We start from the raw sequence: 19,218 nt of genomic DNA on the forward strand, positions 1-19,218 counted from the left end.
AGTCACAATGACTAATGAACAAGGACAATTAGTTCATACAATGAGTCACAATGACAAGGACAAATGGTTCACACAACGAGTCACAATGACTAATAAACAAGAACAAATGCTTCACACAACGAGTCACAATGACTAATAAACAAGGATAAATGGTTCACACAACGAATCACAATGACAAGGATAAATTATTAACACAACGAGTCACAATGACTAATAAACATGGACAGATGCTTCACACAACGAGTAACAATGACTAATAAACAAGGACAAATGGTTCACACAAGGAGTCACAATGACTAATAAACATGGACAAATATTTCACACAACGAAATGCTTCACACAACGAGTAACAATGACTAATAAACAAGGACAAATAGTTCACACAAGGAGTCACAATGACTAATAAACATGGACAAATATTTCACACAACGAGTAACAATGACTAATGAAAAAGGAAAATTAGTTCACACAATGAGTCACAATGACAAGGACAAAAGGTTCATACAACGAGTCACAATGACTAATAAACATGGAAAAATGCTTCACACAACGAGTCACAATGACTAATAAACAAGGACAAATGGTTCACACAACGAGTCAGAAGGACAAGGATAAATTATTCACACAACAAGTCACAATGACTAATAAACATGGACAAATACTTCACACAACGAGTCACAATGACTAAATAAGGACAAATGGTTCACACAACGAGTCACAATGACAAGGATAAATTATTCACACAACGAGTCACAATGAAACATGGACAAATGCTACACACAACAAGTCACAATGACTAATAAACAAGGGCAATTGGTTCACACAATGACTAATAAACAAGGGCAAATGGTTCACACAACGAGTCACAATGACTAATGAACAAGGACAATTGGTTGACACAACGAGTCACAATGACAAGGATAAGTTATTCACACAAGGAGTCACAATGACTAATATACATGGACAAATGCTTCACACAACGAGTCACAATGACTAATAAACATGGACAAATGCTTCACACAACGAATCACAATGACAAGGATATATTATTTACACAACGAGTTACAATGACTAATAAACATTGACAAATGCTTCACACAACAAGTCACAATGACTAATGAACAAGGACAATTGGTTCACAAAACGAGTAACAATGACTTATAAACAAGGACAAATGGTTCACACAACGAGTCACAATGACTAATGAACAAGGACAATTGGTCGACACAAGGAGTCACAATGACAAGGATACATGGACAATAGCTTCACACAACGAGTCACAATGACTAATAAACATGGACAAATGTTTCACCCAACGAGTCACAATAACTATCGAACAAGGAAAATTAGTTTACACAATGAGTCACAATGACAAGGACAAAAGGTTCATAGAACGAGTCACAATGACTAATAAACATGGACAAATGCTTCACACAACTAGTCACAATGACTAATAAACAAGGACAAATGGTTCACACAACGAGTAACAATGACAAGGATAAATTATTCACACAACGAGTCACAATGAATAATAAAAATGGACAAATGCTTCACACAACGAGTCACAATGACTAATAAACATGGACAAATGCTTCACACAACGAGTAACAATGACTAATAAACAAGGACAAATGGTTCACACAAAGAGTCACAATGACTAATAAACATGGACAAATATTTCACACAACGAGTCACAATGACTAATGAAAAAGGAAAATTAGTTCATACAATGAGTCACAATGATAAGGACAAAAGGTTAATACAACGAGTCACAATGACTAATAAACATGGAAAAATGCTTCACACAACGAGTCACAATGACTAATAAACAAGGACAAATGGTTCACACAACGAGTCAGAATGACAAGGATAAATTATTCACACAACAAGTCACAATGACTAATAAACATGGACAAATACTTCACACAACGAGTCACAATGACTAATAAATAAGGACAAATGGTTCACACAATGAGTCACAATGACAAGGATAAATTATTCACACAACGAGTCACAATGAAACATGGACAAATGCTTCACACAACAAGTCACAATGACTAATAAACAAGGGCAATTGGTTCACACAGTGACTAATAAACAAGGGCAAATGGTTCACACAACGAGTCACAATGACTAATGAACAAGGACAATTGGTTGACACAACGAGTCACAATGACAAGAATAAATTATTCACACAAGGAGTCATAATGACTAATAAACATGGACAAATGCTTCACACAACAGTCACAATGACTAATGAACAAGGACAATTGGTTCACACAACGAGTCACAAAGACTAATAAACATGGACAAATGTTTCACACAACGAGTCACAATGACTAATAAACATGGACAAATATTTCACACAACAAGTCACAATGACTAATGAACAAGGAAAATTAGTTCATACAATGAGTCACAATGACAAGGACAAATGGTTCACACAACGAGTCACAATGACTAATAAACAAGAACAAATGCTTCACACAACGAGTCACAATGACTAATAAACAAGGATAAATGGTTCACACAACGAATCACAATGACAAGGATAAATTATTAACACAACGAGTCACAATGACTAATAAACATGGACAGATGCTTCACACAACGAGTAACAATGACTAATAAACAAGGATAAATGGTTCACACAAGGAGTCACAATGACTAATAAACATGGACAAATATTTCACACAACGAAATGCTTCACACAACGAGTAACAATGACTAATAAACAAGGACAAATGGTTCACACAAGGAGTCACAATGACTAATAAACATGGACAAATATTTCACACAACGAGTCACAATGACTAATGAAAAAGGAAAATTAGTTCACATAATGAGTCACAATGACAAGGACAAAAGGTTCATACAACGAGTCACAATGACTAATAAACATGGAAAAATGCTTCACACAACGAGTCACAATGACTAATAAACAAGGCCAAATGGTTCACACAACGAGTCAGAAGGACAAGGATAAATTATTCACACAACAAGTCACAATGACTAATAAACATGGACAAATACTTCACACAACGAGTCACAATGACTAAATAAGGACAAATGGTTCACACAACGAGTCACAATGACAAGGATAAATTATTCACACAACGAGTCACAATGAAACATGGACAAATGCTTCACACAACAAGTCACAATGACTAATAAACAAGGGCAATTGGTTCACACAATGACTAATAAACAAGGGCAAATGGTTCACACAACGAGTCACAATGACTAATGAACAAGGACAATTGGTTGACACAACGAGTCACAATGACAAGGATAAATTATTCACACAAGGAGTCACAATGACTAATATACATGGACAAATGCTTCACACAACGAGTCACAATGACTAATAAACATGGACAAATGCTTCACACAACGAATCACAATGACAAGGATATATTATTTACACAACGAGTTACAATGACTAATAAACATTGACAAATGCTTCACACAACAAGTCACAATGACTAATGAACAAGGACAATTGGTTCACAAAACGAGTAACAATGACTAATAAACAAGGACAAATGGTTCACACAACGAGTCACAATGACTAATGAACAAGGACAATTGGTCGACACAAGGAGTCACAATGACAAGGATACATGGACAATAGCTTCACACAACGAGTCACAATGACTAATAAACATGGACAAATGTTTCACCCAACGAGTCACAATAACTATCGAACAAGGAAAATTAGTTTACACAATGAGTCACAATGACAAGGACAAAAGGTTCATAGAACGAGTCACAATGACTTATAAACATGGACAAATGCTTCACACAACTAGTCACAATGACTAATAAACAAGGACAAATGGTTCACACAACGAGTAACAATGACAAGGATAAATTATTCACACAACGAGTCACAATGAATAATAAACATGGACAAATGCTTCACACAACGAGTCACAATGACTAATAAACATGGACAAATGCTTCACACAACGAGTAACAATGACTAATAAACAAGGACAAATGGTTCACACAAAGAGTCACAATGACTAATAAACATGGACAAATATTTCACACAACGAGTCACAATGACTAATGAAAAAGGAAAATTAGTTCACACAATGAGTCACAATGATAAGGACAAAAGGTTAATACAACGAGTCACAATGACTAATAAACATGGAAAAATGCTTCACACAAATGAGTCACAATGACTAATAAACAAGGACAAATGGTTCACACAACGAGTCAGAATGACAAGGATAAATTATTCACACAACAAGTCACAATGACTAATAAACATGGACAAATACTTTACACAACGAGTCACAATGACTAATAAATAAGGACAAATGGTTCACACAACGAGTCACAATGACAAGGATAAATTATTCACACAACGAGTCACAATGAAACACTGACAAATGCTTCACACAACAAGTCACAATGACTAATAAACAAGGGCAATTGGTTCACACAAAGACTAATAAACAAGGGCAAATGGTTCACACAACGAGTCACAATGACTAATGAACAAGGACAATTGGTTGACACAACGAGTCACAATGACAAGAATAAATTATTCACACAAGGAGTCACAATGACTAATATACATGGACAAATGCTTCACACAACGAGTCACAATGACTAATAAACAGGGACAAATGCTTCACACAACGAATCACAATGACAAGGATATATTATTTACACAACGAGTTACAATGACTAATAAACATGGACAAATGCTTCACACAACAAGTCACAATGACTAATGAACAAGGACAATTGGTTCACAAAACGAGTAACAATGACTAATAAACAAGGACAAATGGTTCACACAACGAGTCACAATGACTAATGAACAAGGACAATTGGTCGACACAAGGAGTCACAATGACAAGGATACATGGATAAATGCTTCACACAACGAGACACAATGACTAATAAACATGGACAAATGCTTCACACAACGAGTCACAATGACAAATGAACAAGGACAATTGGCTCACACTACGAGTCACAATGACTAATAAACATGGACAAATGTTTCACCCAACGAGTCACAATAACAAATGAACAAGGAAAATTAGTTTACACAATGAGTCACAATGACAAGGACAAAAGGTTCATAGAACGAGTCACAATGACTAATAAACATGGACAAATGCTTCACACAACTAGTCACTATGACTAATAAACAAGGACAAATGGTTCACACAACGAGTAAAAATGACAAGGATAAATTATTCACACAACGAGTCACAATGAATAATAAACATGGACAAATGTTTCACACAACGAGTCACAATGACTAATAAACATGGACAAATGCTTCACACAACGAGTAACAATGACTAATAAACAAGGACAAATAGTTCACACAAGGAGTCACAATGACTAATAAACATGGACAAATATTTCACACAACGAGTCACAATGACTAATGAAAAAGGAAAATTAGTTCACATAATGAGTCACAATGACAAGGACAAAAGGTTCATACAACGAGTCACAATGACTAATAAACATGGAAAAATGCTTCACACAACGAGTCACAATGACTAATAAACAAGGACAAATGGTTCACACAACGAGTCAGAAGGACAAGGATAAATTATTCACACAACAAGTCACAATGACTAATAAACATGGACAAATACTTCACACAACGAGTCACAATGACTAAATAAGGACAAATGGTTCACACAACGAGTCACAATGACAAGGATAAATTATTCACACAACGAGTCACAATGAAACATGGACAAATGCTTCACACAACAAGTCACAATGACTAATAAACAAGGGCAATTGGTTCACACAATGACTAATAAACAAGGGCAAATGGTTCACACAACGAGTCACAATGACTAATGAACAAGGACAATTGGTTGACACAACGAGTCACAATGACAAGGATAAATTATTCACACAAGGAGTCACAATGACTAATATACATGGACAAATGCTTCACACAACGAGTCACAATGACTAATAAACATGGACAAATGCTTCACACAACGAATCACAATGACAAGGATATATTATTTACACAACGAGTTACAATGACTAATAAACATTGACAAATGCTTCACACAACAAGTCACAATGACTAATGAACAAGGACAATTGGTTCACAAAACGAGTAACAATGACTAATAAACAAGGACAAATGGTTCACACAACGAGTCACAATGACTAATGAACAAGGACAATTGGTCGACACAAGGAGTCACAATGACAAGGATACATGGACAATAGCTTCACACAACGAGTCACAATGACTAATAAACATGGACAAATGTTTCACCCAACGAGTCACAATAACTATCGAACAAGGAAAATTAGTTTACACAATGAGTCACAATGACAAGGACAAAAGGTTCATAGAACGAGTCACAATGACTTATAAACATGGACAAATGCTTCACACAACTAGTCACAATGACTAATAAACAAGGACAAATGGTTCACACAACGAGTAACAATGACAAGGATAAATTATTCACACAACGAGTCACAATGAATAATAAACATGGACAAATGCTTCACACAACGAGTCACAATGACTAATAAACATGGACAAATGCTTCACACAACGAGTAACAATGACTAATAAACAAGGACAAATGGTTCACACAAAGAGTCACAATGACTAATAAACATGGACAAATATTTCACACAACGAGTCACAATGACTAATGAAAAAGGAAAATTAGATCACACAATGAGTCACAATGATAAGGACAAAAGGTTAATACAACGAGTCACAATGACTAATAAACATGGAAAAATGCTTCACACAGCGAGTCACAATGACTAATAAACAAGGACAAATGGTTCACACAACGAGTCAGAATGACAAGGATAAATTATTCACACAACAAGTCACAATGACTAATAAACATGGACAAATACTTTACACAACGAGTCACAATGACTAATAAATAAGGACAAATGGTTCACACAACGAGTCACAATGACAAGGATAAATTATTCACACAACGAGTCACAATGAAACACTGACAAATGCTTCACACAACAAGTCACAATGACTAATAAACAAGGGCAATTGGTTCACACAGTGACTAATAAACAAGGGCAAATGGTTCACACAACGAGTCACAATGACTAATGAACAAGGACAATTGGTTGACACAACGAGTCACAATGACAAGAATAAATTATTCACACAAGGAGTCACAATGACTAATATACATGGACAAATGCTTCACACAACGAGTCACAATGACTAATAAACAGGGACAAATGCTTCACACAACGAATCACAATGACAAGGATATATTATTTACACAACGAGTTACAATGACTAATAAACATGGACAAATGCTTCACACAACAAGTCACAATGACTAATGAACAAGGACAATTGGTTCACAAAACGAGTAACAATGACTAATAAACAAGGACAAATGGTTCACACAACGAGTCACAATGACTAATGAACAAGGACAATCGGTCGACACAAGGAGTCACAATGACAAGGATACATGGATAAATGCTTCACACAACGAGACACAATGACTAATAAACATGGACAAATGCTTCACACAACGAGTCACAATGACAAATGAACAAGGACAATTGGCTCACACTACGAGTCACAATGACTAATAAACATGGACAAATGTTTCACCCAACGAGTCACAATAACAAATGAACAAGGAAAATTAGTTTACACAATGAGTCACAATGACAAGGACAAAAGGTTCATAGAACGAGTCACAATGACTAATAAACATGGACAAATGCTTCACACAACTAGTCACTATGACTAATAAACAAGGACAAATGGTTCACACAACGAGTAAAAATGACAAGGATAAATTATTCACACAACGAGTCACAATGAATAATAAACATGGACAAATGCTTCACACAACGAGTCACAATGACTAATAAACATGGACAAATGCTTCACACAACGAGTAACAATGACTAATAAACAAGGACAAATAGTTCACACAAGGAGTCACAATGACTAATAAACATGGACAAATATTTCACACAACGAGTCACAATGACTAATGAACAAGGAAAATTAGTTCACACAATGAGAAACAATGACAAGGACAAAAGGTTCATACAACGAGTCACAATGACTAATAAACATGGAAAATTGCTTCACACAACGAGTCACAATGACTAATAAACAAGGACAAATGGTTCACACAACGAGTCAGAATGACAAGGATAAATTATTCACACAACGAGTCACAATGAAACATGGACAAATGCTTCACACAACAAGTCACAATGACTAATAAACAAGGGCAATTGGTTCACACAATGACTAATAAACAAGGGCAAATGGTTCACACAACGAGTCACAATGACTAATGAACAAGGACAATTGGTTGACACAACGAGTCACAATGACAAGGATACATGGACAAATGCTTCACACAACGAGTCACAATGACTAATAAACATGGACAAATGCTTCACACAACGAGTCACAATGACAAATGAACAAGGACAATTGGCTCACACTACGAGTCATAATGACTAATAAACATGGACAAATGTTTCACCCAACGAGTCACAATAACTAATGAACAAGGAAAATTAGTTTACACAATGAGTCACAATGCAAGGACAAAAGGTTCATAGAACGAGTCACAATGACTAATAAACATGGACAAATGCTTCACAAAACTAGTCACAATGACTAATAAACAAGGACAAATGGTTCACACAACGAGTAACAATGACAAGGATAAATTATTCACACAACGAGTCACAATAAATAATAAACATGGACAAATACTTCACACAACGAGTCACAATGACTAATAAACATGGACAAATGCTTCACACAACGAGTAACAATGACTAATAAACAAGGACAAATGGTTCACACAAGGAGTCACAATGACTAATAAACATGGACAAATATTTCACACAACGAGTCACAATGACTAATGAACAAGGAAAATTAGTTCACACAATGAGTCACAAGGACAAAAGGTTCATACAACGAGTCACAATGACTAATAAACATGGAAAAATGCTTCACACAACGAGTCACAATGACTAATAAACAAGGACAAATGGTTCACAAAATGAGTCAGAATGACAAGGCTAAATTATTCACACAACAAGTCACAATGACTAATAAACATGGACAAATACTTCACACAACGAGTCACAATGACTAATAAATAAGGACAAATGGTTCACACAACGAGTCACAATGACAAGGATAAATTATTCACACAACGAGTCAGAATGAAACATGGACAAATGCTTCACACAACAAGTCACAATGACTAATAAACAAGGGCAATTGGTTCACACAGTGACTAATAAACAAGGGCAAATGGTTCACACAACGAGTCACAATGACTAATGAACAAGGACAATTGGTAGACACAACGAGTCACAATGACAAGGATAAATTATTCACACAAGGAGTCACAATGACTAATATACATGGACAAATGCTTCACACAACGAGTCACAATGACTAATAAACATGGACAAATGCTTCACACAATGAATCACAATGACAAGGATATATTATTTACACAACGAGTTACAATGACTAATAAAGATGGACAAATGCTTCACACAACAAGTCACAATGACTAATGAACAAGGACAATTGGTTCACAAAACGAGTAACAATGACTAATAAACAAGGACAAATGGTTCACACAACGAGTCACAATGACTAATGAACAAGGACAATTGGTCGACACAAGGAGTCACAATGACAAGGATACATGGACAAATGCTTCACACAACGAGACACAATGACTAATAAACATGGACAAATGCTTCACACAACGAGTCACAATGACAAATGAACAAGGACAATTGGCTCACACTACGAGTCACAATGACTAATACACATGGACAAATGTTTCACCCAACGAGTCACAATAACTAATGAACAAGGAAAACTAGTTTACACAATGAGTCACAATGACAAGGAGAAAAGGTTCATAGAACGAGTCACAATGACTAATAAACATGGACAAATGCTTCACACAACTAGTCACAATGACTAATAAACAAGGACAAATAGTTTACACAACGAGTAACAATGACAAGGATAAATTATTCACACAACGAGTCACAATGAATAATAAACATGGACAAATGCTTCACACAACGAGTCACAATGACTAATAAACATGGACAAATGCTTCACACAACGAGTAACAATGACTAATAAACAAGGACAAATGGTTCACACAAGGAATCACAATGACTAATAAACATGGACAAATATTTCACACAACGAGTCACAATGACTAATGAACAAGGAAAATTAGTTCACACAATGAGTCACAATGACAAGGACAAAAGGTTCATACAACGAGTCACAATGACTAATAAACAAGGACAAATGGTTCACACAACGAGTAACAATGACAAGGATAAATTATTCACACAACGAGTCACAATGAATAATAAACATGGACAAATGCTTCACACAACGAGTCACAATGACTAATAAACATGGACAAATGGTTCACACAATGAGTAACAATGACTAATAAACAAGGACAAATGGTTCACACAAGGAGTCACAATGACTAATAAACATGGACAAATATTTCACACAACGAGTCACAATGACTAATGAACAAGGAAAATTAGGTCACACAATGAGTCACAATGACAAGGACAAAAGCTTCATACAACGAGTCACAATGACTAATAAACATGGAAAAATGCTTCACACAACGAGTCACAATGACTAATAAACATGGACAAATGGTTCACACAACGAGTCAGAATGACAAGGATAAATTATTCACACAACAAGTCACAATGACTAATAAACATGGACAAATACTTCACACAACGAGTCACAATGACTAATAAATAAGGACAAATGGTTCACACAACGAGTCACAATGACAAGGATAAATTATTCACACAACGAGTCACAATGAAACATGGACAAATGCTTCACACAACAAGTCACAATGACTAATAAACAAGGGCAATTAGTTCACACAGTGACTAATAAACAAGGGCAAATGGTTCACACAACGAGTCACAATGACTAATGAACAAGGACAATTGGTTGACACAACGAGTCACAATGACAAGGATAAATTATTCACACAAGGAGTCACAATGACTAATATACATGGACAAATGCTTCACACAACGAGTCACAATGACTAATAAACATGGACAAATGCTTCACACAATGAATCACAATGACAAGGATATATTATTTACACAACGAGTTACAATGACTAATAAACATGGACAAATGCTTCACACAACAAGTCACAATGACTAATGAACAAGGACAATTGGTCGACACAAGGAGTCACAATGACAAGGATACATGGACAAATGCTTCACACAACGAGACACAATGACTAATAAACATGGACAAATGCTTCACACAACGAGTCACAATGACAAATGAACAAGGACAATTGGCTCACACTACGAGTCACAATGACTAATACACATGGACAAATGTTTCACCCAACGAGTCACAATAACTAATGAACAAGGAAAACTAGTTTACACAATGAGTCACAATGACAAGGACAAAAGGTTCATAGAACGAGTCACAATGACTAATAAACATGGACAAATGCTTCACACAACTAGTCACAATGACTAATAAACAAGGACAAATAGTTTACACAACGAGTAACAATGACAAGGATAAATTATTCACACAACGAGTCACAATGAATAATAAACATGGACAAATGCTTCACACAACGAGTCACAATGACTAATAAACATGGACAAATGCTTCACACAACGAGTAACAATGACTAAGAAACAAGGACAAATGGTTCACACAAGGAGTCACAATGACTAATAAACATGGACAAATATTTCACACAACGAGTCACAATGACTAATGAACAAGGAAAATTAGTTCACACAATGAGTCACAATGACAAGGACAAAAGGTTCATACAACGAGTCACAATGACTAATAAACATGGACAAATGTTTCACACAACTAGTCACAATGACTAATAAACAAGGACAAATAGTTTACACAACGAGTAACAATGACAAGGATAAATTATTCACACAACGAGTCACAATGAATAATAAACATGGACAAATGCTTCACACAACGAGTCACAATGACTAATAAACATGGACAAATGCTTCACACAACGAGTAACAATGACTAATAAACAAGGACAAATAGTTTACACAACGAGTCACAATGACAAGGATAAATTATTCACACAAGGAGTCACAATGACTAATATACATGGACAAATGCTTCACACAACGAGTCACAATGACTAATAAACATGGACAAATGCTTCACACAACGAATCACAATGACAAGGATATATTATTTACACAACGAGTTACAATGACTAATAAACATGGACAAATGCTTCTCACAACAAGTCACAATGACTAATGAACAAGGACAATTGGTTCACAAAACGAGTAACAATGACTAATAAACAAGGACAAATGGTTCACACAACGAGTCACAATGACTAAAGAACAAGGACAATTGGTCGACACAAGGAGTCACAATGACAACGATACATGGACAAATGCTTCACACAACGAGTCACAATGACTAATAAACATGGACAAATGCTTCACACAACGAGTCACAATGACAAATGAACAAGGACAATTGGCTCACACTACGAGTCACAATGACTAATAAACATGGACAAATGTTTCACCCAACGAGTCACAATAACTATCGAACAAGGAAAATTAGGTTACACAATGAGTCACAATGACAAGGACAAAAGGTTCATAGAACGAGTCATAATGACTAATAAACATGGACAAATGCTTCACACAACTAGTCACAATGACTAATAAACAAGGACAAATGGTTCACACAACGAGTAACAATGACAAGGATAAATTATTCACACAATGAGTCACAATGAATAATAAACATGGACAAATGCTTCACACAACGAGTCACAATGACTAATAAACATGGACAAATGCTTCACACAATGAGTAACAATGACTAATAAACAAGGACAAATGGTTCACACAAAGAGTCACAATGACTAATAAACATGGACAAATATTTCACACAACGAGTCACAATGACTAATGAACAAGGAAAATTAGTTCACACAATGAGTCACAATGACAAGGACAAAAGGTTCATACAACGAGTCACAATGACTAATAAACATGGAAAAATGCTTCACACAACGAGTCACAATGACTAATACACAAGGACAAATGGTTCACACAACGAGTCAGAATGACAAGGATAAATTATTCACACAACAAGTCACAATGACTAATAAACATGGACAAATACTTCACACAACGACTCACAATGACTAATAAATAAGGACAAATGGTTCACACAACGAGTCACAATGACAAGGATAAATTATTCACACAACGAGTCACAATGAAACATGGACAAATGCTTCACACAACAAGTCACAATGACTAATAAACAAGGCAATTGGTTCACACAGTGACTAATAAACAAGGGCAAATGGTTCTCACAACGAGTCACAATGACTAATGAACAAGGACAATTGGTTGACACAACGAGTCACAATGACAAGGATAAATTATTCACACAAGGAGTCACAATGACTAATATACATGGACAAATGCTTCACACAACGAGTCACAATGACTAATAAACATGGACAAATGCTTCACACAACGAATCACAATGACAAGGATATATTATTTACACAACGAGTTACAATGACTAATAAACATGGACAAATGCTTCACACAACAAGTCACAATGACTAATGAACAAGGACAATTGGTTCACAAAACGAGTAACAATGACTAATAAACAAGGACAAATGGTTCACACAACGAGTCACAATGACTAATGAACAAGGACAATTGGTCGACACAAGGAGTCACAATGACAAGGATACATGGACAAATGCTTCACACAACGAGACACAATGACTAATAAACATGGACAAATGTTTCACCCAACGAGTCACAATAACTAATGAACAAGGAAAAATAGTTTACACAATGAGTCACAATGACAAGGAGAAAAGGTTCATAGAACGAGTCACAATGACTAATAAACATGGACAAATGCTTCACACAACTAGTCACAATGACTAATAAACAAGGACAAATGGTTTACACAACGAGTAACAATGACAAGGATAAATTATTCACACAACGAGTCACAATGAATAATAAACATGGACAAATGCTTCACACAACGAGTCACAATGACTAATAAACATGGACAAATGCTTCACACAACGAGTAACAATGACTAATAAACAAGGACAAATGGTTCACACAAGGAGACACAATGACTAATAAACATGGACAAATATTTCACACAACGAGTCACAATGACTAATGAACAAGGAAAATTAGTTCACACAATGAGTCACAATGACAAGGACAAAAGGTTCATACAACGAGTCACATTGACTAATAAACATGGAAAAATGCTTCACACAACGAGTCACAATGACTAATAAACAAGGACAAATGGTTCACACAACGAGTCAGAATGACAAGGATAAATTATTCACACAACAAGTCACAATGACTAATAAACATGGAAAAATACTTCACACAATGAGTCACAATGACTAATAAATAAGGACAAATGGTTCACACAACGAGTCACAATGACAAGGATAAATTATTCACACAACGAGTCACAATGAAACATGGACAAATGCTTCACACAACAACTCACAATGACTAATAAACAAGGGCAATTGGTTCACACAATGACTAATAAACAAGGGCAAATGGTTCACACAATGAGTCACAATGACTAATGAACAAGGACAATTGGTTGACACAACGAGTCACAATGACAAGGATAAATTATTCACACAAGGAGTCACAATGACTAATATACATGGACAAATGCTTCACACAACGAGTCACAATGACTAATAAACATGGACAAATGCTTCACACAACGAATCACAATGACAAGGATATATTATTTACACAACGAGTTACAATGACTAATAAACATGGACAAATGCTTCACACAACAAGTCACAATGACTAATGAACAAGGACAATTGGTTCATAAAACGAGTAACAATGACTAATAAACAAGGACAAATGGTTCACACAACGAGTCACAATGACTAATGAACAAGGACAATTGGTCGACACAAGGAGTCACAATGACAAGGATACATGGACAAATGCTTCACACAACGAGACACAATGACTAATAAACATGGACAAATGCTTCACACAACGAGTCACAATGACAAATGAACAAGGACAATTGGCTCACACTACGAGTCACAATGACTAATACACATGGACAAATGTTTCACCCAACGAGTCACAATAACTAATCAACAAGGAAAATTAGTTTACACAATGAGTCACAATGAGAAGGAGAAAAGGTTCATAGAACGAGTCACAATGACTAATAAACATGGACAAATGGTTCACACAAGAAGTCACAATGACTAATAAACATGGACAAATATTTCACACAACGAGTCACAATGACTAATGAACAAGGAAAATTAGTTCACACAATGAGTCACAATGACAAGGACAAAAGGTTCATATAACGAGTCACAATGACTAATAAACATGGAAAAATGCTTCACACAACGAGTCACAATGACAAATAAACAAGGACAAATGGTTCACACAACGAGTCAGAATGACAAGGATAAATTATTCACACAACAAGTCACAATGACTAATAAACATGGAAAAATACTACACACAACGAGTCACAATGACTAATAAATAAGGACAAATGGTTCACACAACGAGTCACAATGACAAGGATAAATTATTCACACAACGAGTCACAATGAAACATGGACAAATGCTTCACACAAAAAGTCACAATGACTAATAAACAAGGGCAATTGGTTCACACAATGACTAATAAACAAGGGCAAATGGTTCACACAACGAGTCACAATGACTAATGAACAAGGACAATTGGTTGACCTAACGAGTCACAATGACAAGGATAAATTATTCACACAAGGAGTCACAATGACTAATATACATGGACAAATGCTTCACATAATGAACTAAAACTATCAGATTTGAGTTGATATTAGACACGAAATTCCCAAATGACAAAGAAAGAAAACTCAGCTTGTTTAGGACTCAAGGTATGACTTAATTCGAACACAAAGCAATGAATTAAGCCTAGGACTCGTCCAAGCACTTAGCAAAGGACTTATCCAACCTCCTAGCACTAAGCAAGGGAGTTTTATCAAGCACAAAGCAAAGATAAAGAAGAAAGAAAGCAGGTTGCTTCTTAGGGTTTTTTCATTCAAAATAATCTGATTTTGTCTAAGGGTTGTGCTTGCTTTTATAGGACAAGCAAGACAATCTCCTCCCTTCATCTAAGATAGCATCCTATGGCCACAAAAAGAGCTGCTAATACCACCAAACACGGCAGCCAAGGACCTTACAAGAAATCAGAAAAGAAAAGGACATAAAGCATAAAAGATAGAAAGTAAACTAATAGTACAACAATCCCTTGTTTACTAGCTCAAGTCTTGTTTATGCACACTTGGACTCACTTGGAAGACTTTGGCAATGCTGCAAATACTCTTCTAAGGGCCCTTGAGCTATGTTTGATCAAAAGAGGAATGTTGATAGCGACATAATGCACATAAAACGAAGCCTGCTCCAGCCATGTTCCTGATTGCGCGCTGTTCTAAAAGCTTGGCAAACTCAATGATAGGAAAAGCTTTGGGATACAAGTTCCTACACAAAAACGTCCCAAACTCACCAAAGATTAATCCCATGCTGGAAAAAGGCACGACTTCTTAGACGGAATTCATGTTAGACCTCAATCTTGTGCAAGGTCCAAAACCGGGTTCAAAAGAGGAATGCTCGGCTGAATTCTCTTCAATCTCCCCTTCTTGAAAAGGATTTGCCCTCAAATCCTGGCCATTATCATCTTCAATCTCTTCATAATAAGGACTTAAATCCCCAACATTGAATGTGCCATGGACCTCATAATCTCCGGGCAAGTTAATCTTGTAGGCATTGGACCCAATCTTTTCGAGGACTTCGAATGGACCATCCGCTCTTGGCATGAGCTTGTTCTTCCTTTTGGCTGGAAATCTTTCTTTTCTTAGGTTAATCCAAACAAGATCCCCTACTTCAAAGTTTGTGGCTTGCTTAGGACCCTTGGCCCTTGCTTTGTATGCTTCATTTGTTTTCTCAATTTGCTTCTTAACTTGAGCATGGATTTGTAGCATTTGCTCAACTCTTTTCTTAGCATCGAAATCAATCTTTTTCATTTGGATGGGTGCCAAATCAGTGGGCATGAGGGGGTTGGCGCCATAAACAACTTCAAATGGAGACTTGCCCGTGCTTGAAGAAGGAGCCCTATTGAAGGCAAACTCGGCTTGAGCTAGTTTGAGATCCCAATCCTTCAATGATTTAGAAACCGCGCACCTTAGGATTCTCCCTAGAGTCTTGTTAGTCACCTCCGTTTGTCCATCAGTTTGGGGGTGATGGGAGGTGCTAAATAAGAGCCTAGTCTTTAGTAACTTCCACAAGGACCTCCAAAAATGGCTCATGAACTTTGAATCCCTATCCGAGACAATAGACTTGAGAACTCCATGGAGCTTAACCACCTCTTTGAAGTATAAATCAGCCACACTAGATGCATCCTCCGTTTTCTTACAAGCAATGAAGTGAGCCATCTTGCTAAACCTATCCACAACAACCATGATGGAGTCCTTGCCTCTTTGAGTTCTTGGCAAAGCAACTATGAAATCCATGCTAATGTCTTCCCATGGCTGGTTTGGGACGGGTAAAGGGGTATAGGGGCCTGTTTTGAAGTAGGACTTGGATTGTTGACATGGAGCACACCTCTTGATAACATCTTGGACATCCCCAAGCATCTTAGGCCAATAGAAATGCTCTTGGAGTATGTCATAGGTCTTTTGAATGCCAAAGTGCCCGGCAAGACCATTGGAGTGTGCTTCTCGTACCAACAAGCTTCTATAGGGACTCCTTGGCACACACAAACGGTTTCCACGAAACAAGAACCCCTCTTGGACCAAGTAATGACCCCCCTTAGCTCGTCCATTTTGCAATGACCCCCACTCCTCCTTGAAATCTGGATCCTCTTGGTAAAACTCTTTCATGTGCTCAAACCCAAGCACTCTTTGTTCCATGTAACTCAACATAATGAACCTCCTTGATAGAGCATCCGCAACCACGTTATCCTTCCCTTCTATGTACTTGCTTGCAAAGTTGAATGATTGTAAGAACTCAACCCATTTGGCATGTCTATGGTTGAGCTTATGCTGCCCATTGATGTACTTAAGAGCCTCATGATCCGAATGAAGAACAAAGGGCCTTGGCTTGAGGTAATGGCTCCAATGAGTTAAGGCTCTTACAATGGCATAGAACTCTTTGTCATAAGTTGAGTAATTTAGCTTGGCACCACTCAATTTCTCACTAAAGTAAGCAATTGGCTTGTGCTCTTGAACAAGGACAACCCCAATGCCAATGCCACTAGCATCACACTCAACTTCAAATAACTTATCAAAATTTGGCAAAGCAAGAATAGGAGACTCACATAGCTTTTCCTTGATGGTGTTGAAGGAAGTTTCAGCCTTATCTCCCCATTTGAACTCCCCCTTCTTCATACATTCAGTTATAGGAGCCATGAGAGTGCTAAAATCCTTGATAAACCTCCTATAGAATGATGCTAACCCATGAAAGCTCCTCACATCCGTGATATTCCTAGGAATAGGCCATGACTTGATTGCTTTAACCTTCTCTTGATCAACTAATATGCCACGGTCAGAAATGATGAAACCTAAGAATTGGACTTCACTTTGCATAAAAGAACACTTCTCAAGCTTCCCATACAACTTGTGTTCCCTAAGAGTGTCAAACAATATTTGCAAATGATTGAGGTGCTCTTCTTTGTTAGGACTATACACCAAGATGTCATCAAAGTATACAACAACAAAGCTGCCCAAGTGAGGCCTAAGCACTTCATTCATAAGCCTCATGAAAGTGCTTGGTGCATTAGAAAGACCAAATGGCATGACAAGCCATTCATACAACCCATGCTTTGTTTTGAATGCGGTTTTCCACTCATCTCCTTCTTTGATTCTTACTTGATGATAACCTTGCCTTAAATCAATCTTTGAAAACAGTTTGGCTCCACTAAGCTCATCTAGGATGTCATCAAGCCTTGGTATAGGAAACCTATACTTGATGGTTATGTTGTTGATGGCTCTACTATCGGTGCACATCCTCCATGACCCA

Source organism: Silene latifolia, chromosome 6 (genome assembly GCF_048544455.1).
Source record: "Silene latifolia isolate original U9 population chromosome 6, ASM4854445v1, whole genome shotgun sequence".
NCBI lineage: Eukaryota > Viridiplantae > Streptophyta > Magnoliopsida > Caryophyllales > Caryophyllaceae > Silene > Silene latifolia.